Raw genomic sequence first — 11,721 nt, 5'->3', positions numbered from 1 at the left:
GAGGTTCGCTAAGAAATGCTTCGCACTTAAAACGGTCATGTTGCATGGCAGAAGCGTACAATTGCACCAGGCGTCACAACACGTGGATTGCGCAACGAGTGGATGGCCCACCCTCGATTCAGAGTTGACCATTATCAGTATGTTCATGGCAAATCGAAAGAATAACTGTTGGGTCGATACTTACAAGATACTTATTCGTTGGAAATGATCGTCCTGTCCAGGGACAACGCACGATAATACTCGCCTATTCATGACAGCCCAAAAAGAATAGGTGTATGAAATTGCAGACAGAATACTGCGGTGCTTTTTCAGCAAACAGATAATCCCCTAACATCCTAGAAACGAAAAAACACAAGGGAAATTTACTCCCTCAACGCGTAAGCAAACAGAGCATTCATTTACAAGACAACTGCAATTCTCGGGGAATAGGACTATACCAGTTCCGTATTTATGAGACGCGAATAGCTTACCGAGGCCGAAGTAAATGCCACCGACGCAGCTCTGCACGGTTGGCTTGAGTCCCCTGGGCGCAATGTGCGTGCCATAGGTGCCGATGGCCACCCACAGAAGGTGGAACGTCATGGCCTCGAGTCCTTCCAGGGGAATGCACCACAGGGGATGTTGGCCGATGTACGAGTAGCCCACCAACCTGGCGCAGTAGACCAGACCGGAAAGGGCGATGATATTCACGACGCCCAGCTTGTCCATAAACCACTTGGTTTCATAGAGAAACAAGAAGCCAGCGAACCCACCGACAGATATGGTCAGCCCAAGAAGGTAGTTGGCCGCACCGAGATCGAGCAGGTACCAAAACAGAAAGTACTCGAGAAAGCCGTACACGCTTCCGAGGCAGAGCACAAACAAGAAGAGGCTCAGGAATGGCGGCTGCTTCATCAGTCTCCGGGCCTTGTAGAAGACGTTCCTACCGGGAGTGGCCACTTGTATTTCTAGTACATACGTAAAGATTGCCGTGAGCACAGTAAACACGTTGAACATGTAGAAAGCGGGCGAGTAGTCAAAACCCGTCATCACATGCTCGCTGCTCAGGTCGATGAAGAATCCCGAGAGCGGGGCGCAGAAGACAGAGCCCACGATGGCCCAGAAGCGCTGCCATGCAAAGCGTCCTTCGTGCGCGTGCACCATCGACACAGTCGTGGCGTCCAGGAGAGTGAAACATATGGAGACGAGCACCTGAAATATGATCCGCAGCACGAAGTAAACGGAGATGGTGATGCGGCGGTCACTGCCTTCGGGCGGCGTGCATTCAGCGTGCCAAAAATCGGCGGCTGACACGGCGTCCACTTCTTCGGTGTCCTCGACGGTACACTTGAGCGAGCAGTTAGTGTGGTCCTGGTCAGGAAGATGCTTCAGACAGGACACGTTGTGGAAAACCCTGCTCTCCCACGTGATGGCCGTCACCGGGTGCAGGCAGAGAAGGTCGGGATCCCGGGCAGGCTCCAGGTAGAGGCCGAGAGATGTGCTGCGCGCCAGCGTGTCATTCTCGCTCACCACGTGGCACTCCTTGTTGCCGTAGTCGTCCGTGAAGCAGATGCCCGTCTCGTCGATAGCGTGAAGCCACTCGTTGTCTGGACATTCGGGACGACAGTCCGATAGAAGCACGGGCAGCGCTAGTCCCGGCGACGGCTCGGGACACGCTCCGTGCTCGTCACCGCAGTGGTCCACCACCACCTCGAGCTGAAGCGACGGGCCACAGTGCAAGTGTATTGCCGGCGGTGGCACGGGGGGACCCAGGGCCTGTGGTACCAGCAGCAGGCTGGTGCCGGACAGCGCGGTCAGCATCAGGCAACCCAGCAGCGCACACTTGTAACTGCCGTACTTGTCTCCCAGGAAGGTGGCCGCGTAGGGTCCCAGAAGCTGAGGCGAACGGCCCGATGCTGTAGATGATGGCGGTCTCCTCCACGCTCAGTCAAGCTGACGCATGTGCACCGTCAGAAAGGGCAACAAGCAGGCCGTACCTGCGAACATGAGCTCAGTGTGAGGTATGGTTTCCCATTGCCCTTTGGGGCTGGCCGGCGTCGACACGGGGATGTCAACTGTTCCTTGTGTAAGGTACAAAATATGTCATTGTAGTGATAAAAATTTCGAAGCTTAATTACGCAATGTTAATTACAGCAGTAGAATGCCTGTCTAGAACAAAATGCAGCTCCCAGAACACATCTGCATAATTTTGTGTAAGGTGTATTGATGCCGTAGGGCGAACTAACGAAATAAAATAAAACAGAGCGGCTAAGGAGTGCGTCATTCCATCTGCATGGGTGACTTCGAGGGGGGGAAGGGCGAGCGCGCCCTTGCGACCCCCCCGTAGCTGACGCTTCATCTAACAATGATCGCTCAGTTGCCGCATGGTTAAAGGCGCACGGACCTGACCTCTCAATATCATTTTGCTCTTGTTTTATTGTAAAGCGGATGTCACAAAAAGAATGACAAGGAAGGTGCCTCGGCTGCTTCTATACACCTTTTTTTATTGAAATAGAAAATAAATGAAGGAGTTGTCACCATTGCTTGGTGACGGCTACCCCTTTCCACATAGTTGTTAGGGTAATAAAATAATCAATAAAATAATATATATATATATATATATATATATATATATATATGTATATACACACGCCTAGTTTTACAGTAAAGAGAATTAGAGTCACAGTCTCGCCGCAAGGGCGAAGCAGTGAATGCGATAGCAACAAATTGGAATCTCACGCGAAGAACGGCAAGCAGCTCGAAACTTGTAGCGCAAGCACAAAGGACGCACGAAAAGAACACACACAGGACGAGCGCGAATTAACCACTGTCACAGTTGTTACTTCTTTGTGTTTGAGCAGCACGCTCCTTTTGCAAACGCGGCCGCTGCAGCGAGCGAAGTGATCTTCGTGCGGTCTGTAATTTCAACGCAAACTTTGCGGTGAACGCACAAGACGTACAAACACCGCCATCACGAGATAAGCGCGACAGCGCACGATCGACCACGCCTTGTAGGGCAATGTAGAGGTGATAGAGGCAGGAGGAGCGCGCGCATCGCAACGAGCGGGGCGACGACCTTTAAAGCCGCACCCCTCACGCCATCTCCACTGCTGATGCAGAGAACACGCTGAAATGCATCTGAGTTCTCTGCGTACCGCGAGCAGTAAGTGGTGTATATAAATACTCGCCGTTAGCATGCTGAAGGGCGTAGGCTACTTGGCCGAGCAGTCTAACGCCGCGCGCTGCGGAGCGATCATATGGACACCCACGGCTTGGTGTTTGCCGTCGGTATATATATATATATATATATATATATAATTATATATATATATATATAAATATATATACATATATATAATATTATAATATATATTATATATATATATATATATATATATACATATATATATATATATATATATATAATACATATATAATAAATTATATATATATATAGAGATATATACTATATATTATATATATATAGATATATATATATATTATATATATATATAGTAATATATATATGAAGCACACGACCGGGGATTCGAAACCTGTGACCCCTACTCACAGAGAGAATCAAAGAAAGAGAGAGAAAGGGGGATAAAGGAGAAAAGAAAGAAAAGAAAGGAAGAGAAGAATAAGAAGAGACAAGGAAGGGCACCCGCGCCCAGCTCCAACATCAGGCTTGGCACCACTATGCGAAGCGTAGTTTTTTGACATGAAAGTGGTTTATGCTGGCGGGTCCACCAAGACCTCAGTGACCGTATTTCCGTCACGGAAATGACGTCGAATAAATTATACACGATCAGATGGCCAAAGAAAAACAAGTTTCTATGAACGGGCATCCGAACCCACGACCGCGGGTCAGGCAACAACCATTGCCCCGGCACGACTAATCCCCCTACGCCACGGTCACAGACTGCATCGGCTTTAATCAAAGGTGCCTTTTATATCTACCACTCTCACGGTCGGCGGGGTGGTGTTGCCCTCTGGGAGCGGTAAGGTAAAGTAATTCGTCATTACTGTGGCCTCCGCGACTAGCACCTGCAACGCGTACGTCCGTCCCATTCGGCGCGTTTTCAAAAGAAGTTCAAGTTTGTCAATGAATTAACACACCGCGAAGTGGCGACCTTAGCCCTAGCGTCGTAAAAGCGTTGGCCTCGCTCATATCATCACGCTAATACAAACCAAATATAGCTCTGCGACGCGCGCCTGTCTCACCTGGCTGTAACACCGTTCCCCGCTCACGCGCTCGCCCCGAGAAAAACCGCGGCCGGGCTACCGGGGCGGCACGACGCGCCTTGCGTTTCCCTCTAGTCCGGCCGTGGTGTTCAATCACATTTTAACATGCCGCGGGATGGCGACCTAGTTCTGCGTCCAATATGCGACGCTCTTCTGGCTGTCACACCTCGTTCTCTGATAACGCTTTCACCGTTAACTATCCCAGTCAAAAAATCCGACAGGCTGTCGGTCTGTCGGCCTGAAAGCAATATGTTATTTTGGCCTGTCGGTCTGTCGGGTCTATCGGATTTATCGGGACTATCGGGTTTATCGGGACTGTCGGTCTGTCGGGTCTATCGGATTTATCGGGACTGTCGGGTCTATCGGGACTCGTCGGGTTTATCGGGACTGTCGGTCTGTGGGTACCTCTGTCGGTCTGTTTGCACCTGCAACGCGGGAGGGGGCTCCTCCTCCTCCTCCTCGAACGCCTCCACGTACGGAGGGGTTGTGGCGGCCAGGGGCGTAACCAAGGGGTGGGGGGTGGGGTTAAAGCCCCCCCGAAATTTTTCAATTTTGCTTGCGTATATATAGACGCATACATACAAACGCACGCACGAGCATACAAAAAGCATGGTTGAACCCTCCCCCCCCCCTCCGAAAAAAATTTCTGGCTAAGCCCCTGGTGGCGGCCTATTCTTATGCCGCAATGTGTAGTTGTAAGGCTTCACCACAAACCCTGGCCGAGGCCTTTCTGGCAAAGGTAAACTTCTGTGCTGTGTTATTTAAATAACTAGCTTATTATATGCATGTGCCAGCGGTTGACCACATGCATTGTTCCAGTACAAAAACGCACCTTCAGTTTTGACATGTAATATACAACTCCTACGGCCACTCTGGTTTTGCAGTGTAGCTTTTAACTGCACTTAATATGCTATAATATGAAGTTTACAGCCTGTGCTGAAGCTTCGTGCAATTTCTGCACCACTAATTGGCAAAAACTGAATTGGTCATGTATACATGAAAAGCATGCATACTCATTGGCGCAGCGGCCAACACCAGAATATCGCTGGTGGCAGCCAAATTCACTTCCTAACCGCAGCAGCTGGAGAAGCGAGCGCAACTCACATACTTGACGAGTTTCCACTCAAAGATGTTTGCCTGAGCATGAACTGTGTACCCCTGAGAGCCACATTAATTTTATCATATCCGTTGGCTGGAAATGTTCACCCTTTGCTGAGCGGCGGTTTGCTGAACACAGTCCAGATGAGAAACACTGCCAGACACACAAAAGACTAGCTCATGCGCTCGAAGACTACCAGCCACTCGCAAGAGACCACAGGTTTCCAGCAGATGCCATGAACTCGTGTCAGCCTAGGAAAGGTGGTCATAGGCTGTACAGCATTAACACTTTGCCAACCTTGTGTAATTCTAGTGTATCAGCAAGGTCTGAGCAGTCTGTGCCCACAACCACCAAGCAGACTGCATTGCTGTTGCCCTAGAATATCAGTGCGGCCAATTGCTGCCCCAGGATTTCCCGCAGTGGTCACAGAGCTGCAAGTGGAAAATAGTCGGCTGCACCTGTGACGATCATCTAAGAACCGTCACCCACTGGAACCATCTTATGCAGCTTAGTATGCCAAATCACAGCATGGCCAAGCCAAGATGACCACGACCCAAAATAGGCAACGTTGCAGGCTAGAGTCCCTGCGATACAAGTTCGGGCATGCAAGATCGTATAAAAGTCGGCTAATTTGTGTGCTTCAATGTGCATTTCAACTGAAACACTCCTAGTGCAACCACCACGAAGCAGAGCACACCAGCACCAAGAGGTAGCGCTACGGCCGCACCAGTCACACTTCAAGCCCATAGTTTGGATGTGCTTTAAATATGGCATCATATAATGAATGGAGTGTGTATTACCATATGTTTGAATGAAGTGTTACAAGTTTTTTCTGCCTTTTACTTGATTCTGTCCATAGAAAAATCTGTAAAACTACATGTTCTACTATGAACAAAAGAGGAGTTAATTAAGGGCTCGTTTGTTAGACAAACATACAAAGCCGCCAGGTAATGAAGTCAACAAATGCCTAGGGGATGTCATTCAAATTTTTTATAGTTCGAACTGAGCATTGTTCTACTTTCTCTGGCAATCCGCCAGTTTCTGGGAGAGGTGCCGCCGCACATCCTTCATCCTTTTCTTCCCTCGTCCTCGCTCACTGCAGACCCCATGTAGACTCCGAAGAGGCCTGCACAAAAAAAAAGCAATCACAAGATTCAAGCAACCAAATGCACTGGCGTCACTGCAAGTTCCCATATTATTTGCAAGGTTAAACGAAATAATCTAGCCAAGGCGCTTTAATACAACTAAATAGTAAGACATATTGTAGGGCAACTGGCAAGCGGTGCCACAAGTATTCTAGTACATTATTTCATATCATCGGTGCAGTGAGCATCACCTCTTGCTTTCAAATCAACGCCACGATTCAACACGTCTGCAGCTGTAACTTCACCACCAAAGGCACCACCATATTGTCTGCAACTACCTGTGATTGCTCTCGCATACTTTTTACTTGTCAGTATACATCTTGGTAATTTCCGTACTGGACATAATTGCAGTTCCTAGCAGAGCAGGTCTTGATCGTGCGCTTCTATGTGGCCTATGCAATCAACTTTGTTTTGGCATGTCACAGCATGGCCAAGCCATGCTGCAACATGCTGGAGCAAATTTCAGAGGCCACAAAGAGGGAAGCACAGCTCAACCTGTCAAGTGAGCCGCTGTCGCCAGCTGTACTTTAGCTGCGTATTCGACGAGGTAAGGAGGCAATGCAGTGCCGAGAAGGAGAGTAACACGATTGTCCTTAGGTGCCTGGATGGTGCGCCAGTTTATTATGCATACAATTTGAACATGCTGCGGCCTAAACACTTCACAAAGTTTCAGGGTCCCTCAAGTTTACTGCCATTGTGGCACAAGACATGCTGCAACAATCTGGTATATAGGTGCCGCCGTGTTGCTGGTTTTGTTAAGAAGCCTTGAACTGCTGGCAAGTATTTTTGGCAATCTTGCCTCAACACTCGCCTGGAAGCATTGTTCTATTCAGGAATAACAATCTCTTGCTTTAATTAGAACTAACAGACAATGATGCCAAGGGAAGTGCTACGTGATGCCAACAGGCAGAAAACGTGTTCCATGCTCGCCGTCATGGCTACTAGTGGCGCTGATTAACACTCCCAGGTTTAAAACACACATAGACCTTTTTAACAGAGAGAAGGATCGCCTCCTTTCTGGGCTGTTGCACGAGAATACGAAAGCCAATGTCACAGCCTTGGCAGTGCATTTTTGGGGGGTCACGCATGTCAACAACAGGCCAGTGAGAGCTATGGCAGCGCCCAGGGAGACTTCATTGACAAAGTGCTTTTATCGGGCTTACATTCAAGGAACGCACTCTTTCTCCACCTTTAGGTGTTACTTCAGGCACAGGGCAAGCTTGAAATTATTTGAGCAGGTAAACCCAAGATAGAGTCCAGCACAGCACGCGTGTGCAAGCACATGCGACGCAGTTAAGCTACACTGACTAAAAGTGGACAACCTATATTCTGGCCTGACAGCTTTGCTGGCGCGCCCAGCTGCTATCGGCATGCCAGCGCAGAGATAGAACATGCCCTATTTCACTGCACGCAGCAGTGGCAGTCCACAAAATGGCAGCGTGTGGTCTGCATTCAGAACGCACATCCGTGGTTTACTCACATTAACCAGCGATTGCATAATTGTTCGCCTGCTCGAAGGGATTACAAATCACATGTGCGTGTAGGCCAATGATAGCATAGAGTGCCGTGACACATGGAACGCCTGGGAAGCCTTAGAAATCCACTCTTATGTACATGATCCATTTTTGTTTCTAACACAACCTATGTAATACCAATGCTAGTGTTTTTCCCAGCTACAAGGGACAGGATAGCACCATGCTTGTGAAGAAAGTAGTTTTCGATGCATAGTCAAACAGTGCACCGAACGAGAAAAAACATGCGCGTCAACCAAAAAGCATAGGTGCACAAGCATGGAGCGACTAAAAGTGTACATCAACCAACAAACACAGAGCTGCGGTCTCGTTATGCACCACTCTACAGTCCTGCACGCAGGACTATAGATTGTGGAATTAGCTGCCGTAGCCGTTGGCATGTCCAATTTCACTGCACGTGGCCTATCGTCGAATACACCAGACTATATCTCAGCCTTTAAGGCAACCAGCCATAAATATATTTTATTGGATATAGCCGACTACTAATAGATGTACAAGTACATGGATCCTTCAACAATGCACTGACTTCAAATTACCTTTCCATCGTCCTTTGATGACCAATAACGAAGTCGATGCTGTCCTCCTGAGCCAATGGCATCTGCGTGTCAACTGCAGAAAAAAATGAGCCGGTTTCCAAAATTGCTAGATTTTATAAGAACTATGAATTATTGCAAGAAAAAACCAAACCAGAGCGGGCACAGATACTAATAACAAAAAGGCAAGATGAATAGGTTACATTTTGGTCCGGTACATGAACAAGCAGTGGCAGATCACAAGAGTATTGTGTAGTACTTGCCAAAATGACCAACACTATGACAATGAAATGACAAAGGAACTTTTCTGCCAGAACTCAAAGGAAATAGTTATAAATGTTAAACAGAAAAGGTATTAACCATAAAAGACCTAACTAACCATAAAAGACTTCAAAAATTAAAATTAATTAAAAATCATCTTTATACCTTAATCGAAAGCAAATAAATAGTTCTTATATGGCATATTTTATCATTACATTTTTTTGTTTTAAGGAAGAAAATAATTTTCGAAGTTCCCCACTGACGTCAATGAAAAACTACAATGAGAAAGCTGCCGTATGAACAAGATAGCCGTCAACGGGGAACTTAAAAAATTATTTTCTTCCTTTTTTTTAAACAAGGAAATAAGGTGATAAAACATGCCATATAAGAAGAACTATTTATTTGCTTTAGATTGAGGCACAAAGCAGATTTTTAATTTTAACATCACGTGATGCAAATTGCATCTCAATGTGGACCAACGTGAAGATTTTCTCAAATTCGTGATTTTTGCTTATAGGATTTGCAGCCTTCAGTGGCCTGAAAATATTTTTAACACAAAATGTACCTTTCCTAGAGCAAGTACTGATTACTCAGATACTCAGACATAGCCGATATTAAAAGTGAAAAAATGCAATCATTTAACATTATGGCATAGTTTCTGGACACATATATGGCAGAAAAATTGCAGTAATGTTATTGACCTTCGAACACCTTGTACAAACGTCTTTGCTTTAATATGTAAACCAAATTCACTACTGAAAAGAGACACGATACTCTCAGAATAAATTCTGTTACAAACATCACTCAGATGACATTCTGCGAAATTCGAAAGGCTCCAACGTGACCGAAAAATTGCTTCTCTCCAAAATATTCTAGTAATTCAGTGTTTTCAATGCAATAAATCAGCACTACTTTTTCGAACACATTTGAGATAGTCGCCAAAGTGGCTGGGACCTGTGGCGTGGAACGGCCCTCAGAGAGCTTCGTCTGCCCCCGGGGAGGTTGTCACACTCCGAGGTGGAGTCGTGAAGGAGAGAAGGTGCAACAGCGAGAGAGGAGCAAGCTGTTGTTGGGCTGACTGTCCTCTCTTGCACTGCACTAATCATCTCACCTTGTAAATAAATCCATTCGATCACTACAATATCCACCCACTCTAAATCCCCTGTCACACGGCAAATCTAATGTCATTTACAGCTAATGTCATTCGTTTGTAATGTCATTTGTTTGCTGTCACACGGGGAAACTAATGCCATTCGATGAAAATGACATTTCCTGTCGAATGAGTTCCCGAAACACATTCGCATTCGATTTCGGACCGAATGCGTAGTCTCGACGCCAGGAACCTTTTAGGGAGATAACTGTTGACTTATGTATGCGTAACTTTTGTAATTCGTAAATATGTTATTCTTTACTAGATTAACTTATTACTGGTTTGATCACGTAACAGCACATGCGAAAGTTTCTAAAAGAAAGCTACTCTCAACTACAGCGGCTGGACGCCGGCCATGTTTCATTTGTGATCTCTTGTTGTTGCCCGTATCGCAGGTGTTGATAGTCCGATTGCACGTGTTTTGGTGATCAAGGTGGTGACTACACGAATTAGCTGCCGCCGTCTCATTTCTGCAGCCGGAGTGTCAGTCGTGCTCCTATGCTTTAGTTCACTGTACCAATAGTACCAACGCCCGGTCATATCGTCGGCCATGTTGGTTTTCGATTGGTTCTTGGCTTGACTTCGTTTGTGTCGTACAGCTGTGGCAAGTTGTGTAAAACGGCTGCGTTTATATTCTTCGAGCAGCTTTTTAGTAATAGAAAATTATTTTCGAGGATACAAGCATGTGAGATGCAAGTTTTAATAGATTTTTATTTGTCCCAACGTCACGGCTCAGGAGGGCTAAGGCCATGGTCATCATTTTAAAATGACATTTGTTTTCGTCGTGTGACAGCAGGCAGGTAAAATGACATTAAGTTCACCTAATGTCATTTGTTGTAAATGACATTAGATTTGCCGTGTGACAGGGGCATAACTGTACCAGCAGTTAAAACGTAGTCACAATGAATCCCCAACCAAGTCCCTACAGGACCTGTTCACTAACTTAAACCGTAGTGGCTCATCCTATACCAGTGGAGAGTGCGCACTGTGATTACTTTTTGTTGCATAAAGGTTAACAGCTTCCCTCAACTTATGACATGGCTGACGTCACAACGTGCCACAGACTAGTCGACTAATTATTCCGACTTTGGTGCAAGTGGAGCAATGCTTTCACTACTAAACATTGAAAAGCACCAAAGTGAAATGGTGGTTTCCGATAACGTGCCAGAATGACACATCATTGACAACTATATCGTAATAAACATGTGCAGCTATCTGCTTGGCAGCATGTGTGGCATAGAGCTATTGGCACTGCTGTAAATGTAGTGCAGGCTTTTATTACGAAACATGACACACGTGCTGCGCGGCTGTTCACTGCTGTTTCTTTCTGAAGGAATGCATGTCACTTGCATAAACAGAAGCAGCTCGCTGTCGCCACGCCGACCCAATATGGTACTTTCCACAACTACGCATATTCAGGAGCAGAAGCGTTACTAAGAACACTCCCACGACTAACAAGTACCCTGGCAGTGACGACGTGAGCTTAGTAGGTGACACGCTGCACACAACTAGCTAGGGACAATCAGCTGCATCTGGCAGCAGTTGACACGTTTCAATCAAACAGCACCTCTTATCACTCAGCAGCAGATTCCTCTACGTCAGATGCGTATACATGCATCAAGGAAAGCTGAACAAGTCTGTCTGGTCTGTCGTCATGTCAGCCGTTTTGAGTGTTCTATCATACAACAAGTAATTAACTGCCTAAAGCATTCTGATCAACACAGATTCTCAATTACAAACAGTTGGGCTTGGATTCTTTCTGGTTTATCATATTTTA

General features: G+C 46.4%; 1 pseudogene; it reads right to left on the bottom strand.

The window, feature by feature from the left end:
• Positions 1-470: 470 nt before the first annotated feature.
• On the bottom strand, positions 471-1,986 carry LOC125756578 (major facilitator superfamily domain-containing protein 6-like protein B; annotated as a pseudogene).
• Between the last annotated feature and the right edge of the window lie 9,735 nt (positions 1,987-11,721).

Source organism: Rhipicephalus sanguineus, unplaced genomic scaffold (assembly GCF_013339695.2).
Source record: "Rhipicephalus sanguineus isolate Rsan-2018 unplaced genomic scaffold, BIME_Rsan_1.4 Seq200, whole genome shotgun sequence".
Taxonomy (NCBI): domain Eukaryota; kingdom Metazoa; phylum Arthropoda; class Arachnida; order Ixodida; family Ixodidae; genus Rhipicephalus; species Rhipicephalus sanguineus.
This window is presented reverse-complemented; position numbering and strand designations above follow the sequence as displayed.